Below are 10,730 nucleotides of genomic sequence, written 5' to 3' on the forward strand. Positions count from 1 at the left end.
TGTGGGCCATTGAGACAAGGCCGAGAGGGAGTTGGCCTATCGACCTGAGTGTGTGAGATGAGATATGGTGTGGTGGTGTGGAGATGGTTTAGGATGGATGGTTGGTGGATGGATATGGATGGTGTGGTGGTGAATGTGTTTAAAATTGGATATTATTATTATATTACTAATGTTATTTACTTCTCAAGCGCTAAGGATGCAAACCACAGCCAAATATTAGGATCGCCAGATCCCTTGTTTATCTTTTCCACTAAAGCTCATCGGTGCTGACTATGGCCTGCACACATCTAGCGGTGTGCAGATTTCCTGCTTCTCAGAGATGCTAACTTTAGAAGGATTAGGAGGTCTCGTACCTACGCTTAAGTTTGGTTCGGAGATGGAATCCATGCTACACTACACCAACTCTGATGATGCCCGTGAAGGAGGAGCCTTCATTCGATAGTCTTCTGCTAGATTAACTCTGTAATAAGTGTGTTCCCCAGTGATATAATATCATGTAATCTTATGATGTATGACTGTGACATCGACTGAAATATGATAATATGATAGAATTAGTTCTTGGTTTTATCATATTAAAATTCATTCTGTGGATTTCCCCTTCAAGAAAAATTGAGGATGTTTTAGTTGGTATCAGAGCCATACTTGACCTTAGGACAAGACCATAGTTCCAAACACTAGTTTAGAAGCCAAACATTCTATCTGTAGTGGAGTCATAACTACTAACACTTGATTCCCCATCTCTACCTTGAGTTCTACTATTAACTGATTGTCCCCGCCTTAACAAAGTTGACCACTAGGAAATGATTCCCTCGTCATTGCCCCCGCAAGATCGATAGATGTGTGAGATTCAAAGGCTTAGGAGTCGCCTCAAGTCAACACTATGCATATAGGAGTTGTAGTGCTGCCTGATTGCCTGGATCTTATGTTGTTGAGTTTCTTGTGCTTCTTGCAAATTTTATTATCTGAGTGTAGGTTATAGAAGCTATTTTATTTACATGTGACTCCAGGACCCTGGCTAACCTAGCAGGCTATGAACCAAGACTGCCATATGACTAGACAAAACCCCTAGAGATCCTTGGACACCCCATACAAATTTGGATTGAGTTATCAAAGAAAACAAAAGGATGACAATTCCTTTTGCAAGGTTCTATGGAACAACTACCCCAATCAAGAAGCAACACGATAGAAGTTTGGATTTCAAGGGCAGCACCCCGCCTCATCACTGACCGAGCAACACCTTAATCTCAGGGATGAGATTCTTATAAGGGGGGTGGACTGTAACAAACCGGGTTTTTGGAGAAGCCAAAAATACGAACTTTTTAAAAATTTTCCTGCAATGTGTGAAGCATGTAGATGCTAGGTCAAACAAAGAACAATTTATAAATAAATTGTTGCATACATATAGTGTTGCTTGTAGGAGCTTATCGAAGTTCCTTATTTGGTTTAGGGTTTTGTGTTGGAGAGCACAAGTCCGTAGCAAATCCTTTTGACTCCTTCTGGAATCTCTCATGAATCCCTTGACCTAATTTCTATAATCAACCAACTATCTTCATCAACTCAATGCCCGTGAGTTGCCAACCCTTGACATGGACCCCACTACCCCTAGTTGACCTTTAGTGGACCCCACCAGGAGGTGTACATGTTGGCGACACATGTATACAATACATGAGCCTTGGTTTATTTAGAAAATAGGAAATAGAAATAGAAGAGGAAGGAAATGGTAGGGGGAAAAAGAAATGGCCAAAACAGCCCAAGGCGCCAGTAGGCCCAGCCAGCCTCTCCCACTCGAAGCCTTGGCCTAGCCTGCCCCGCCAGCCCACTCGCCCTTCTCTCCCTCGGCCCAGCTCACCACTCCTCCCTTCTGGCCTGCTCGCGCGCACGTGGCCTGCTTGGCCCAACCAGCGTAGTAGCCTGGCCTACCCCTCTCTCCTCCCTTCGGCCCACCCCGCCAATGCCTTGGCCCAACCAGGCCGTTGCCACTGCATGGCCCAGCCTGGCCAGCAGCCGAAGCCCCCACTCCAACCCTAGGGTGCACGTGCCCTGGCCTCCCAACACCGCCGCCACTCGCTCTGACACATGCGCACGCGCCCTACACGTGCACCGCATGCAAGCTCGTGACCCCACGTGCCTCGGCTTCTGCACCGCTTGATGCGCGCCGCGTGTCTCTGCCTATGCACGGACGTCAAGGATGGACGGAGCCCTTGGAAGCCCTAGCCGCTCGCCCTATAAATACCACAGCAGTCGGCACCCTCGACCACTCCCTGTAGCCACCACCACCCTGCCTGCCTCTACCTCCGTCGCCCGCGAGCGCTGCTCTGAGCCTCGCCACTAGGAGCGCCTCTAGCCCGACAGCGATAGCGCCACCATGCAGCCCTCCTCGTTGAACTCCACAGTCATGGCCTCAGCCAGCCACCGTAGCCACACCATCGGTGCCTCACCACGCCGCACCGCAGCCAGCCACGATGTTCGGAGCCCGTGCACGCATCGCGTGCGCCGAGGACAGCAATGCCGAGCTAGAGCTGTACCGTGCCAAGGGATGTGCCCTAGCGGCCATGAACGTCGCACCATCCTCGCCATGACACATCTGTGAGGACCACCGATGGAGCCATGACCGCGTCGAGCTTCGCCCCGTCCCCAAGCATCGCGTCCATGATGAACCGCCGAAGCCGTGTCCACGCCCAATGTCGTCCTCACCGTTCGAGCATCAACCACGACGCCTCACCTCAGCGTCCATGCTTCATCGCCCTCTACGCCTCGCCCGCATCCTCGCCGAACGCTATGGCCATGTTGTCATGCACGCCTTTGTCCACGACGCCTGGAGCTACACAAGCCATCGCCCTTCTCCATCCCGCAGCGCTCACCAACCTGTGGTGGGATATGGAATACCTGTGGCGGGTAAATGGTAAATGGAGGTGGCCTTGGGTGTGAACCTGTGATGGGAGAAGCCTAGGGTGGAGGTGCTGTGGTGGCACATAAAATGGAAACCCTGATGAAGACATACCGGCTTGGTCAATCCCTAAGGACTTACTAGTACTCAGACTCACCGGGAATCCTTTACATCCCACTCGCCCTATATGGTGCGGGACAGTCGGACTACTTGGTAGAGCGATGCCACTACTGCTAGGCGAACATGTGCAAGGAGGTACGGGGCGCGCAGTTTTTCCCCCACACCCTTCCGAGACTTCAGGAGGCCTTGTAGACCCGGCTCTTAACATTCGGAGGGCCTTGGCTCTGTCTATGACTCACAGTATCAGCCATCCTAGACCAGACTTGGGATGTTCCAGGGCTGAGAGGTAGGGTGGCATCGTTCTAGGCTAGCAAGTGACTGGAATTCTGCCTAGGAGATACATGGCTCTGAGGATGGCTAATCTTGTGGGTATGTAAAACCTCTATAGAGTGTTTGGTCGATCGATCGATACATATGCCGACTTGTCGGCTATGGACCTTTCCTGGGTTTCGCTTAAACTAGATAGGAGATGAGTCCTTCTTTCCTCCCTCCAGGGTTGGGATATTTTCAGGTCATGAGCCTTGGGGGCTGCGGGCCGTTGAGACAAGGCCGAGAGGGAGTTGGCCTGCCGACCTGAGTGTGTGAGATGAGATACAGTGTGGTGGTGTGGAGATGGTTTGGGATGGATGGTTGGTGGATGGATATGGATGGTGTGGTGGTGAATGTGTTTAAAATTGGATATTATTATTATATTACTAATGTTATTTACTTCTCAAGAACTAAGGATGCAAACCATAGCCAAATATTAGGATTGCCAGATCCCTTGTTTATCTTTTCCACTAAAGCTCATCGGTGCTGACCATGGCCTGCACACATCTGGCGGTGTGCAGATTTCCTGCTTCTCAGAGATGCTGACTTTAGAAGGATTAGGAGGTCTTGTGCCTACGCTCAAGTTTGGTTCGGAGATGGAATCTATGCTACACTATGCCAACTCTGATGATGCCTGTGAAGGAGGAGCCTTCACTCGATAGTCTTCCGCTTGATTAACTCTGTAATAGGTGTGTTCCCCAATGATGTAATATCATGTAATCTTACGATGTATGACTGTGACATCGACTAAAATATGATAATATGATGGAATCAGTTCTTAGTTTTATCATATTAAAATTCATTCTGTGGATTTTCCCTTCAATGAAAATTGAGGATGTTTCAGTACCTTCTCACTAGGGAACTGGAAGTGGATTTGTCCTGATCCGACATAGATGATTGCACTAGTAGTGTTGAGGAACAGTCTTCCTGAGATGATGGATGCTTCTTTAGTATCTTCTTCCATGTCCAGGACCATGAAGTCAGTGGGGACATCGTGATCTTGTATCTGGACCGTAACACCCTTGGCTATGCCCTCAAGAAATCGAAGTGAATGGTCCACCATCTGTAGCTGCATATATGTTGGGTACAAAGGTTTGTTACCAAATAAATATCCATATGTTACCTTATATATTATATTGGCACCCGATCCAATGTCGTAGAAGGTCTTTTAGAAAATTCTCTAGTTGATTGTGCACTCGATCGTTGGTACACTAGGATCATCCTTCTTGACTAGGTATGGCCAAGTGAGGAGATGGTCATATTTAGTTTGGATTGTGTTGATCATGTTGACTGTCTCATCTTGTGCCTGGCTGGCCTTGTTCTTCTTCTTTCTTCTGATATTATTCTTCTTGGTCACTACCGGCTCTTCAAGAATGTATGCCTTCTGAGGATGAGCAGCAGAGTATAGGATGTGGTCTTTAAATGAGAACTTCTCCTTCGTATCCTTGATGGTGAAACAGATCTTGGCAGTGTCCGCGTAGATGATGGCTTTTGCGGTACTCAGGAAAGGTCAGCCCAAAATGATTGGTGCTCTTTCATCTCCACCTGTCTCTAGGACCACAAAGTCTATGGGAACATATGATTGTCCCACTCGAATGATGGCATCAAGAATTCCTTCGAGGTGGCAAAGTGACTGATCTACAAGCTGCAAACGTATATTTGTGTACAACAAAGGATCTCCTAAAATCTTTTCATAAATTACCTTAGGCATGATGTTGACACTTGCGCCAAAATCACAAACAGTTTCCTGAAAAATGCGACCTCCAATGGAGATAGGAATGATAGGTCTCCCTAGGTCACCTTTCTTGTTTAGGAGTGAATAGTCTATCCACCTTCCCTTTGATGGTTGAGTGTAGTAAAAAGCTACATTGTGAATATCGACAAGATTTATAGTTTCTTAATTGTTCGGCTGCCCCGAAATCTTACCTTGATCAGATGGAGGAACAACAGCTGCCAGCTGAGCTATTTGTGATTCTATCATTTTATTAAAACTATGCTGGTTCTTAACAGTAGAAGCAAAGCTATCCATTCTAGTACTTATATTCTCTAAAATTTTATCATTGGAAGCTATATTTTTATGCATTTGATCAATAAGTCTAGATTGGTTAGCAACTAAATCTCTCAAGGGTGGCTGATTGAAAGTACTATAATTATTACCTTGAAAGTTACCTTGGTAGTTACCTTGGTAGTTTGGCCTCTATGGCTGATTCCATCCTTGATTTTACTGAGGACGATAATTATTGTTTATGTAATTCACATCCTCTTGAAATTTAGGACAGTTGCTCCCTAAGTGCCTAGTATTTCCACACTCTTCACATGTCTTGCGAGAATCATTAATGTGCATGACTTCTTTCTTTTCAATAGCTCGGTCTTCAAGCTTCTTCATCAGCAGGTCCATCTTGGCAGACAACATGTCTACCTCCTTGAGTTGATGCATACCTCCACCTCTCTTGCGAGGTTGAACACATTCTTTGTTCTAGCTCTGATTGGAGGCCATCTTCTCAACAAGTGTTGTTGCATCTCTGAGGGTGAGTGACAAGAAAGCACCTCCAATAGCAGCATCCATTATCTCACGGGTGCTAGTGGTTAGCCCGTGATAGAAGGTCTGCATGAGTAGCCAATCCTCTGTTCCATGATGAGGACATTCTACAATATAATCTTGAAAGCGTTCCCATGCCTCAGGGATATATTCATCATGAAGTTGCTAAAAGCTTGAGATTCTCCCACATAAAGCATTGGCCTTGCCTATGGGAAAGAACTTGGCTAGGAAGGCAGTGAAGCAGATATCCCATATAGTATTCTTATCTTTATTGGCGTAGAACCACTGCTTAGCCTTCTCTAGCAGTGAAAATGGGAAAAGGCAGAGTAGAATAGCATCTTTGGTTACTCCCTTGATAGTGAAGGTGCTATAGATCTCCAAAAAGTGTTGGAGATGTGCATTTGCATCTTCATGTGCCTTCCCACAAAATGGATTGGCTTGCACCATCATGATGAGAGCAGGCTTGAGCTCGAATCCATTGTCTCCAATATCCACTGTAGGTCCAGTGCGAATGTTGGCTATTGTTGGAGCAGAGAATTCATAGAGACTCTTGTTGGCCATAGCTTCAAACTCTGGTGTTAAGCTCCTTCTTATTTGGTTGTCTTCTGATACTATGGCTGATACTCTCTTAAGTTTGGTTTTTGTTTTCCTGAGTAATGCCTCTAGATCGTCAATGAAGTTTGTCAAAAGGTCAAAACCAATCATACATTACCCTGCATAAGATACACAAGTAGACAAAACAAGGGTAAGCCTGTTTGAGTAGAGGTCAGTGGTTATTTCAATCACATCAAATGATATAAGTTTATCAATACTTCCTTTGGCTAACTACCTTCCCCGACAATGGCGCCAAGAATGCTTGTTGGTATTTATTAACTAGACACTTGTTTCGGTAGCCACCTAACAGTTACCTACACTTCTAGCAGTACTAACTAGGTTGTCATCCCTAGCGAGGATGATGCCAGAAATGTTTGTTGGTACTATCTAGTATTACTACAAGAATAATACTAAATAGATGTATATCATTTTATGTGACTAGAAAGAATAATAAGATAAGAATGAAAAGTAATCCGCAAGCGCACAAATAACTATACCATTGTAGCGTTCTACCCAAGAGTATTTCGGGGTTGTCGAATTTATAATTTTACCACTGGGAAGGTAAAGCGTAGCTATGGACATGTAATGATAACTTATAGTATTGATGGAGAATATAACCATAATGAACCTCTCTACTCATAACAAGGGTAAGTCAAATGATAAAAGATATTGTGATAGAACCGACCAAATTATAAGAACGTAAGTACAAAAACAATCACCAAAGTGATCAAATTCCTGTACTTATGCTCCCATAACCCCGGTAGTCCGTGAAATCACGAAGGATTTCAAACAACTTACAACAAACCAAGATCGTACATGATTCAACACAACATATCATCTGTTACAACATTTCACATATAGCTTAAAGCTTACATCATCGGAGTTTAAGGTAAAATATTACAAACCCAGTTTGAGTAGCGGAAGCAACATAGTTTTAAAACATAACTTCAATAGTTCCAATACAATGCCAGTTTATAGCCATGTCCACAAAAGCATAACAGGTGAGAACTTCTAGTAGAGACCATGCCCCATGGTCTAGTCTTCATCCCCAGCAGGGAGAAGGCAATACTTGCAGCAACCGTGATAGAAAAGGTCATCTACAATAGGTGGGAAATAAACCCTGAGTACGAGAATGTACTCAGCTAGACTTACCCATCATAAACCAGAAATAACATGACACCAAGGAGTATGCAAGGCCGATATATAAGTGGAGCTGGCTTGACAACATTTTGCATAAAAGCTTAGTACAGATAAGTAATCATTTATTGCTTAAGCATCAAGTTAATAACCATTAACCTGTCATCTAGATTAGCACCTGCTCTATAGCAATCACTTGATTAAGAGGAAACAATATTAACCATAGCAAGTATAATAAGGCGGTCATTATCATCATCATTCCTAAACCATTAATTCATTTAGTGAATCTACAGTGGAGATATGCCCGTCAAGTTCTCACTAACCGAGAGAGACGGCGACTCGAATCGAATTACAACTCAGCTGAGGGGGTATTCCTAGCACTCACTCGGCAAACCCTGCTAAAGGCAGCCGTAGATCACCTTTGGTACAACTTAGGAATCGCGGGCCTGATCAATGCCGCACTCTTAAGGATATCATGCCACCAGGATGATCAGGACCTCTAGGTACCTGCCCTTGGACACTAGCAATTTGCATTAACTCCCCTCCGAGGCGCACTCAAATAGACCGGCTTTCGGCCTGAGCTGAGCTACTCGGCTTTGTGGTCGATCACCAGACCCAGCTAATTAAGTGTTAGGCATGTGTTCAACATGAACTGGGAAAGGCTCCAAGCATCGGTCCTTAATCGACACAGACGGAGTCACTATAAGCATAACCATCCTACAAGCTTCCGTCCGGTCTCCATTTCAATTAACCAAGTTCTTTTCCATGATAGCAAATATAGCCAACCGTGCCTATTTATAATATCCCTAAAGCTCGCAGGTGACAGGAGATCACCCAACTTCTACCGTTTAAAGCGGGACTAAGCAATCTACTCGATCCTGCTCTACATAGGTTTACGGTATATTTCTTGGACAAGGATTGGATATAAATGCAGCAAGTGTTTTCAATCAACACCTATAACTTAATGCAGCAATATATATAACACATATAGACTTAATTGCTTTCATAAACTAGGAGGCTTATAATGCTCCAGGGCTCGCCTTTTACGAAGTTATAAGGCGTGTGATCTGGACAATCAACCACGTCTCCCTCTGGTGCTTCTTCTAGGGCCTGCACTTCCTGCTCCGGTGGCTGCTCCTCTGGGTTCGACTCGAATTCTAGAAGAGTGACTCTCTCTGGAACACCTATTGCATGACGATGCACGAGATAAATATCATGGATGCATAGAAGATGGCATGGTATGATGACATGGTGATCATACATGAGGAACAAGGATTAACATAGCATCACAATGAATGAATATTAATAGAGCTCTATTCAAATCACTTTACTGAGTAAGTACATATCTCTTCTTTATGTATGAATACAACTCACCAAGTCCTAGTACATGTAACTAGCAACTTGTTTACATTAGCTTAAGCATCTAAAACATCCCAAACACGTTTAAGCAAAGCAAACAAGCCATCGGCAATTTCAGCAACCCTGAGCATACAATAGCAGTCAAGTAATTTACTCATAACTGGTGATTTATAAATCCAAATGACTTGACACAAGACAATATAGAAAGCTTATGAAATTATATACATTTCATCTTTAGACACCTCAGCATGATTTCCAAGTTTAGCAGGTCGAATTCATATAAACACATAATCAAGTCTATCAAAACAGAGAGCAAGCAAAACTGTGATCCAACTTTAAACTACTGTAACTCCTACAATACTTGGCCAAATGCCACCAAATTTTAACAGGAGCTAGATACATCAATTATCTACAACTTTTGTACACACTACGCTTCCAGCAAACCAAATTATCATGATGAACTTTGCAAAGTCCCCAGAACTGTCCAGAAAAGCATAATGCAAGAAAATAATTATTAACTTATATTGCAAACATATAAATGGACAAAATCAACTTTACTAACTCATCACACATATCAAAAGAACACCAGAAAGTAAGATGTCCACCACCAACTCAATTCTTTTAATGCCTTTCTTAATTTATTTAGTTATTTAAGTGGAATAATAAACATATATTAAACTGCACCATTTAATCTACAAATATTACAGTGGTTACTAAATGCTCTAAGTAGGCTACTGTAAAAATTTCACCCAAAATTAGTAATAGAAACATCCTACACAAAAATAACAAGGCAGAAAGACTGATTTTTGAATAAATAAGAAATCCTATTGAAAAGTGTCAAACAACATATTTCATATTTTTCTTAGCATACTTAAGTTACCAGGATAACCTCCAATAAATTTCATGAGCATTGGATTCATATATTAATCATTAAAATTCACCAAAAATCATCTAATTATAAAAGGGAAAATCATAACTCATACACTACTCATGTACTGGTTCTCAAATTTTTACCAGAGCTTCTTTATATCAAGACAAGCATGCCATAAAAATTTCACAGCATTTGAATCACTAGAACTTTAGATATGAAATTAACAAATTCACAAGCATACAAAAACACATTTACAAGAGCAATTTAATTCTTCTAGAAACTCTGCCAACATGGCCCATGTTATATTTTTCTTAAATACTACACATCTCAAGCTAACTAGAAAAATTTGAATTATTCAACTTGGAGCTCTAAAACTACAGATATGAATTTCCAAAGATTTCATTCAAATCTGTGAAAAATTCCATTCACACTCCAATCTGAGTCACTGACGTACGGGACCCGCCGGAGTCAACGGGCCCACTGGCAGCAAGAGCAGGGAGCAGGGGAAGGTCTGACCGCGGCAAGCTCGTCGCCGGTGAGGATTCCAGTGAGGCCGAGGTCACCGGCGTGCTCGTCTCGACGAGCCGCACCTACCCATGCCCTCCACTCGACCGGTACCGCACTCTAGCTAGGGTGGCAGCGTGCATGGCGGACGGCGAAGCTCCGGTGGCGGTGCGCCAGCGACGGCGAGCCCCCATTGCCTCATCCGAGCTTGGTATGAGCTCCATGAGGTCACAATGGAGCTAGCTAGGAAGAAAAAGGAGGATGAGAGGAGCCCTAGCTATCTCAGCCACGGCGGCCTCGAACTCCGGCGAGGTCACGCTCATGGGGGTGGCGGTGGAAAACGACAATGCGCCCTCACCTCGACTCGGTTAACTCGGATAGGAGGTAGAGGAGGTAGAGGAGGGTGCGGC

The 10,730-nt window shown here is 44.1% G+C and overlaps 1 non-coding gene across 1 annotated transcript; it reads left to right on the plus strand.

Annotated features, from left to right (window-relative positions):
* Window positions 1–5,943: 5,943 nt before the first annotated feature.
* On the plus strand, window positions 5,944–6,050 carry LOC136468181 (small nucleolar RNA R71). The gene has a single exon (XR_010761717.1). It is a non-coding gene; the product is annotated as a small nucleolar RNA R71 (small nucleolar RNA).
* Window positions 6,051–10,730: the final 4,680 nt, after the last annotated feature.

This window comes from Miscanthus floridulus, chromosome 7 (genome assembly GCF_019320115.1).
Source record: "Miscanthus floridulus cultivar M001 chromosome 7, ASM1932011v1, whole genome shotgun sequence".
In the NCBI taxonomy this organism is placed as follows: Eukaryota; Viridiplantae; Streptophyta; class Magnoliopsida; order Poales; family Poaceae; genus Miscanthus; species Miscanthus floridulus.